This window comes from Acipenser ruthenus, chromosome 20 (assembly GCF_902713425.1).
Source record: "Acipenser ruthenus chromosome 20, fAciRut3.2 maternal haplotype, whole genome shotgun sequence".
NCBI lineage: Eukaryota > Metazoa > Chordata > Actinopteri > Acipenseriformes > Acipenseridae > Acipenser > Acipenser ruthenus.
Window position 1 is genome coordinate 419,522 of NC_081208.1, and position 7,296 is coordinate 426,817.

Below are 7,296 nucleotides of genomic sequence, written 5' to 3' on the forward strand. Positions count from 1 at the left end.
CTTCCCTATGCTTTCTACACCTCGCTGTGCTTTACAATGCTTCCCTATGCTTTACCAGACCTCTCTGTGCTTTACAATGCTCCCCTATGCTTTACCAGACCTCTCTGTGCTTTACAATGCTTCCCTATGCTTTACCAGACCTCTCTGTGCTTTACAATGCTTCCCTATGCTTTACCAGACCTCTCTGTGCTTTACAATGCTTGCCTGTGCTTTGCAGTGCTGGGGATATTAGAAGGTGCGTGTCTGTCTGTCTATCTGCCTGTCTGTCTGTCTGTATTTAAATACAAGCTGCGTATCTCACCTTTGTATTTTGTAGATTTAAAAAATAATGACACAACTGGCATATTTACTTCCCATGCAAAAAGAGCAGCGATTATGTTGTTAGTGCTAATTAGAGGTTAGGAAATGATTTGAAAGGCGCTCTGTTGAAGGGGAACTGGGAAGATGTAGCTTGTGGTAATAAGAGACGTGTATCTCCAGGCCCTGGTTAGCACTCAGTTATAATATTGCTGGTGGTAGTACAGTAGCTGGGAAGAACATGTATTTGTAAGCCTTGGTTTGCACCTCTTTTCAAGGTAGGGGTGGCAGTGATAATGTGGCTAAGAGGAAACGAGCTGGAAAGCCTTTAAGAGCTGGTGGTGTGTTCGGGGGAGGGTGGAGAGCGGGGGGAGGCAGAGGCAGTGAAATAAATAAATCCAGCAGAGTGTTTGTCTCATGGAACGCTTGACCCACACAATGCTGTGGTGTCCTCCCCCTCTCGAGAATCCTTTCCAATGACTCTCACTTGCAGACGATCAATACTAACAATGAAGAGTGTGGCTCAGGAACTGAGGTAATGGTGTGGGTGTGTGTGTGTGTGTGTGTGTGCGTGCGTGCGTGTGTGTGCGTGTGTGTGCGTGCGTGTGCACAGCTGTGATAAGCCAGTCAATAAAGGATTGACCTACCTCTAGGTCAGTGCCTATCTTATAAAGCACTGAGCAGAAGGCTTGGTAAACTGTGGGAAAGGAAAATGCATAACATAGGCACAGGAACAGTACAGGAAGCTAGGAGTGAAAACGTTAATTCAGTACCATGGAAAAAGAAGACAGCCCACATCCAACATCCACCCCACCGTATCGGAAAAATGAAAGTGGGGCACACGGATGGGCAGAAGATCCCCAGATTGGGAAGCAATAGCTTGTGCTACAAACCAGCCAAATGACCAAGTTTGATCCCAATTGGATGAATGGTTCTGTTTCAGCTTCTTCTTGCCCCAGATTCACGACACACTAAAGAATGTCCTAACCTAGTTTCATCACAGCTGGACAAGCGGTTTTTAAAAACATGTAGAAAATGTAGGTTAACTCTAGTTTCGCTGTCCCTTATAAGTGGTTATTTATACGATCTATAACCAGAGCCCTTGCCTCCCCCCCCCCCAGCCTCCCTCCTGTAAGGAATCTCATTAAAAATGTATTCAGTCATGGTCGGACCTGCTCAATTCCTGCACATGCAGCACTAAGCAGACAGGCAGGGAAGCTAATGCCGAGCGACAGGGAGAATGTGTTCTGTTTTAAAAGGTTACCTTCCCACAATAAATCTAATACAGGTGCAGAGAGCTACACTAGCTCACTCGCTCCCTCCCTCCTCAGGATATTCCCTGTGTAACTCCCTGAAGAGAACCATTAACAGACAGCAGCAGTAACAGCTCTGCAGTGGACTGGGAACACTGGTGTTGTCAATGTGGAAGCACGCTGTCTGTCTGTCTGGTCGTGTGATAAGGTTCTACAGCCAGCAGTGTGCGTTGTGTTAGATTGCATCGCAGTCTCCTCCCATTGTTGCTGCTATTTCCCTTCATACAGTTCTGTGTAAGTTGCGTTTCACCCACTCAAGGTCAGAGTGGCCATCAAGCTGTGCAGCACCCTGTACGATATTCTCTATCGACCTGAAAAACTGACTTCTATTTGAAAGAAAGAAACTGAGATTACACAGATTGCGGGATGCAAACTTTCTGTTTTCATTCTTGAATTTTTCTTATTGTTTTGTTTCCTGTTCTATGCAGTGATACTAAATGTCCACTAGGGGTGGCGCTGAGGGCACAGGGCAGGCAGGCAGGCAGGCAGGTAGGCTGCCTCTTCAAAGTGCTGCCCTAAACACCTGCACTGTCACGGGTAACACCATATTGATGGTTTCAATTATTTTCCTATTACGCCAGCGTAGGATTTGAGATGCTTAGTCTCTGTCGCGGGAAGCATTTCGTTTTATAAAGATTTTCAATTGCAGCCTGATTCTGTAGCAGCAGATCCCCCGCTCTGAGATTCTGCTCACTTTCTGTTTTATTCTTCAGACCGCGCTCTCGTCACAGGGAGCTCCAGCACCTGGGCTTTGAGCGCGGGTTGGGAGCTGGCGGGCGGACGGGTGAATTTGGCATCCTCATAATTCCCTGCCGCAGAAGTAAAAAGCTGCACTTGGTCATACAGTTTAGCTGCATAGCAAAGCCATACTCCTTCCCCTCAGATCTAAGCACTAGGACCACAATGCTCCTCTCCCTCCCTGTTCTTGCTTTCTTTCTTTAAGTCATGTTTTGTGTTGTGTGAGGGTGGTGAAGAAGATTAAGCAAACACACACTTCAGGTCTCTTAGCAACAGCCTGACCATTCTTTCCTGTGGAGCCAATGGGAAGCCAGAGCTCTCTATTGGTTTTGTTAATAGCTCAGGCAGGCTGCTGGGTTTCTTGCACTCTCTATTCCCTGGAGACGGACCCTGAATGAGTGGACTAGACTGTAGCCATTCAACTTCCACAAAAAACACACACCACAAACCCAGTCGCCAACAGCACCCCACCATACAATATTGCCATAATCTTCCCAGGGTCACTTCTCTTGACCCTGGTCAGGTTCCTCCCTCCCAGTCCCTCAGCTCTAACCACTAGACCTCCCTCCCAGTCCCTCAGCTCTAACCACTAGACCACCCTCCCAGTCCCTCAGCTCTAACCACTGAACCACACTCCCTCCCTCCCAGTCCCTCAGCTCTAACCACTGGACCACACTCCCTCCCTCCCAGTCCCTCAGCTCCAACCACTGGACCACACTCCCTCCCTCCCAGTCCCTCAGCTCCAACCACTGGACCACACTCCCTCCCTCCCAGTCCCTCAGCTCTAACCACTGGACCACACTCCCTCCCTCCCAGTCACTCAGCTCTAACCACTAGAGCCACACTGCCTCCCTCCCTCCCAGTCCCTGCTCAGCTCTAACCACTAGAGCCACACTGCCTCCCTCCCTCCCAGTCCCTCCTCAGTTCTAACCACTAGAGCCACACTGCCTCCCTCCCTCCCAGCCTCTCCTCAGCTCTAACCACTAGAGCCACACTGCCTCCCTCCCTCCCAGTCCCTCCTCAGCTCTAACCACTAGAGCCACACTGCCTCCCTCCCTCCCAGTCCCTCCTCAGCTCTAACCACTAGAGCCACACTGCCTCCCTCCCTCCCAGCCCCTCCTCAGCTCTAACCACTAGAGCCACACTGCCTCCCTCCCTCCCAGCCCCTCCTCAGCTCTAACCACTAGAGCCACACTGCCTCATGCTCTCCAGCTCTCTGCCGCGCTCAGCTGAGTTATTTAAAGCCTCGCATGTCCTCCCTCGCACCGATAACATGCCTCTAAATTATAGATTATTGTTCCACAATGGCTGGCTGTCTGGCTGGCTGTAACTCAGATAATACTATTTATTAACCAGCTGGGCAGTCTTAAAAACTATCCTCTTCTTCCATTTCTTGTCTTTGGATGTGCAGATTCCAGTGTAATTCAGAGCTACTATGGTACAGAGAAAGAGAGGGGGAAGAGAGAGAGAGAGGGGGAAGGAGAGAGGGAAGAAACTTTACTGTATTCTGTGAATAAAAAAAAACTTTGAAAGGAGACAGCTGAAGCTTTGTGAACATGGCCTTTTGCGTTGATTAATATAAAAAAAAGCATGCTGAAGAAGCCTCCTGACACCCTGTAGGTGCTGAGCGAGGGTGCGGTGTAGCTGGAGGGATGGAGGGATGGAGGGATGGGGGATTGGGGGATGGAGGGATGGAGGGATGGGGGACGGAGGGGGCATGCTGCTTGTTTGCCATGCTCCTCACATCCCCCAGAGCCACACAACAGCCTCTTGTCATGCTGTGATTCATAGCGGAGCCCGATCCGCGGGATCACAAACAAAACCTTCAGTGTAATTGGAGCCAGCCGTTTGCAGCGTGTAATACCTCCTCACCTTGGCAGGGCTGAGGGGCTTCTCCTTTACCGCGGTACACTGTGAAATCATTGAAATAACCGTTGAAATAATCATTGTGAATTTGCGACCCTTCTAATAGGTTCACCTGCCTTCAGCTTCAAGCTTTAACTGTGTCTGCCCTGCTGTTTAAGCAGAGGCACGCAGAGCACCATCAAGTCGATTGTTTGAAGGGGTTTATTGAAGAAGTTTCTTAGCTGTGAAATCCAGGCCGCTTGTGTGGGTGGAAACTAGTTGCCAAGCTACGGTTACACACAGACATCCCAAAATAGATCCGACTTCGGAAAGGGGAAATAAACAAAAACGATAAACTGTTTAAAAAAAAAAAAAAAAAAAGAGATAAAATGTAATAAAATATGTTTGCGGCAAAAAGGGAACGAGAGTAGAGACTGCATTCTTTACAACAAGGCTTCTTCAGCCAGCGACATGTATATGAAGTAGAGTAGAGTTGAGTATAGCTGGCTGAGTGCCGCTGGTATGCTAAAGTATGGCTGAATATTGTAGAGTGGAGTGTAGTTGGTAAAGCAGATTATACTTGGTATAGTTCAGTTGGTATACTGTAGTATAGCTGATCATAGTAATGTGTATGCAGTGTAGTGCTCGTGTATAGCTGGCATATGCTGCAGCATCAGCGATCTCAATCTCAGTGGTTCATTGTGTTGTCTGGGTCTGTAAAGGCGACAGCATGCTCTAAGGATAGCAGCGCTGTAATTCAAATTGAATGCCAGCTTCTGAGAAGGAAAGCTCTCTGTTAATGGGAAGAATGTGAAACGGGCAGGTGCTGCGCTGCGCCACAGTCAATTCTAACACTCGCATTGGTGCAAACAATTCTAACACTGGCATTGGTGATGAGCACAGCTGGCTTTGCCCATCTGGGGCATTAAAACACAACAACAACAAGCCGCCATACTGCATTATAAAGAAACGCAAATGCAGGGACCACAACTTCAAACACTGGACGGCAGAAGTGTGGATATTGCTATAGAAACAAACACGCCGGCGCAGTTATACGGTGGGGTCTGTTTTAATGATCCTAATGATTTAAACATCACAGCGAGATTAATACAGTTACAGACAGTTAAAGGGCAACTGCGGGATTTAGATCCAAGGCTGCTGAATGTTTAACTTCGCTGAGACGTAGCGTTTCAATAGCTTTGCTCGACAGCAAAGCTGCTGCTGCTGCTGCTTAGCATCACTCATTGCATGAAAACATTCGCGTGACGTCATCCCCACGGCTTTCGATTGATTCGTTGTCCGGTTTTATCTGAAAACTGCCAACGAATCTGCGGAGTTAATTGCTCGCGTTTCGATCTGAACGTCGGTTTAATTTATATCAATGACTTTTTTTTTTGGAAATGGGATTAACGTGAATGAATACCAGATGAACTTGAAATATTAAAAGTGCGATAACGACCCGCTCGGAAGTGCTGAATCGCGGTTGATTTACTCTTGAGCTCACAAAAAAAAAAAAATTTTGGATAGGAGTGATGACGCAGTTACTGTTTCTTGCCAGTCAAACTTAAGATACAGTGGGACTCATCTTGACACTGTTGTTTTCGTCTCTGTGATTACTGCCCCCTTCTGGACAAACTGTGCCACAGCAGTTTACAGTTCAGTCGCTGTCCTAACCCCTGTTTTTTTAATACTGGATACAGTTTGGTACTCATGTTGAAACCCACAGCAGCCTTAGTTTTTTGCGAAAAATCCAACTCTAATCAAGGTCTGTCTTTATGAATAAAATCTAGTTTTGTATACCTGAAACTGACTAGTGATGTTTTCATTAAGAACAGTTTCAGGAATATTGAACTGTATTTCATTCTTAAAAACAGTGTTAAAAAAAATTCTAATAATAAAGGGACCTATGGGGCTGTACCATTTTGATGTGATACGTGTAAAAAATGTATCAGAAATACAAGCAAAGCTGTTGTTATAAGGACATGACTCTGAAACCTTACTCACAGCACCGTTAATCTCAAAAGAGAATGTGGCTGCAGCTTGTCCATCCTTGCTAGATAAACTGGTTCAGATGAATAGCCGGGGAATAAACAACTGAAGGGAGGTGATGCAATATTCATGGCCAGCTACTGTGGATCAGCAGTGACTTCTTGACTACTACCAGGAAACAAATGCAGTAATAACATGCAGAGGGACCCCAGAGCAAGCTGTTTGTCTTGTGAATTGGACCTTCGCCCCTGGGCTAAAACAACCCCCACCTCCCTGTGCTGTTAAAAACACGGGCCGCGCGATTATCGAGTTCCTGTCAAGCTCAGAACAGTATCACAGGACAGAGGAACGTCCCTCCCACACACCACAGCGCCACCCGCTGGTGAACCATCTGCCTGCCTGGTGGCTGTGCTTAACCCCTTCACCGCTGAGCTCACTTGTCGAAACCGGTGTCTCGTTTAAATTTTTTTTTTTTTTTTAGCGCTGCTCCCAGCACCTGACACAGCTATCTGTCCACTAACCAGTAATAGCAACAAATTCAGAATAATAATAATGAATGGTTATTATTATTAACGATGAACCATTATTAATCTATATAGACCTGTCACTTCAGCACAGCTTGGTAAACACACAGTAAAGTGTAGTGTATTGATTTGTGATTAATACCCCAGGAACATCTACAGTTTCAGTAGCTTCTGTACTATAGAGAATAACATTTTAACTATCGCGCTGGGGACTGGATAGCAGTTTTAAAATCTGACAGTGACTTTACGGTTGGATTAAATCGAGCAGGTTTATGTGTAGATGCTGCTGGAAGTGTGGGTGCTAAAGCACGGACTATGTTCTTTTTACAGGAAAACACAATATAAATAAATGCGACAGTACAGCTTTAAGGTGGTCCCTTATAAAACTTGACCACAGTATTGTTTCACTGTATTTTTGCAGCTTTTTCCCATGGTTATACTCTGCATTTACCACAGTTTACCCTGGGTTGCCATGTTTTTGAATATGCTTTACCATACCTCACTGTTCTTTACAGTGCTTACCTGTGCTTGAGCATGCTTTCACTGTGATTTATTACTTTTTGCTATGCTTGGAGTATGGTAAACGTTTC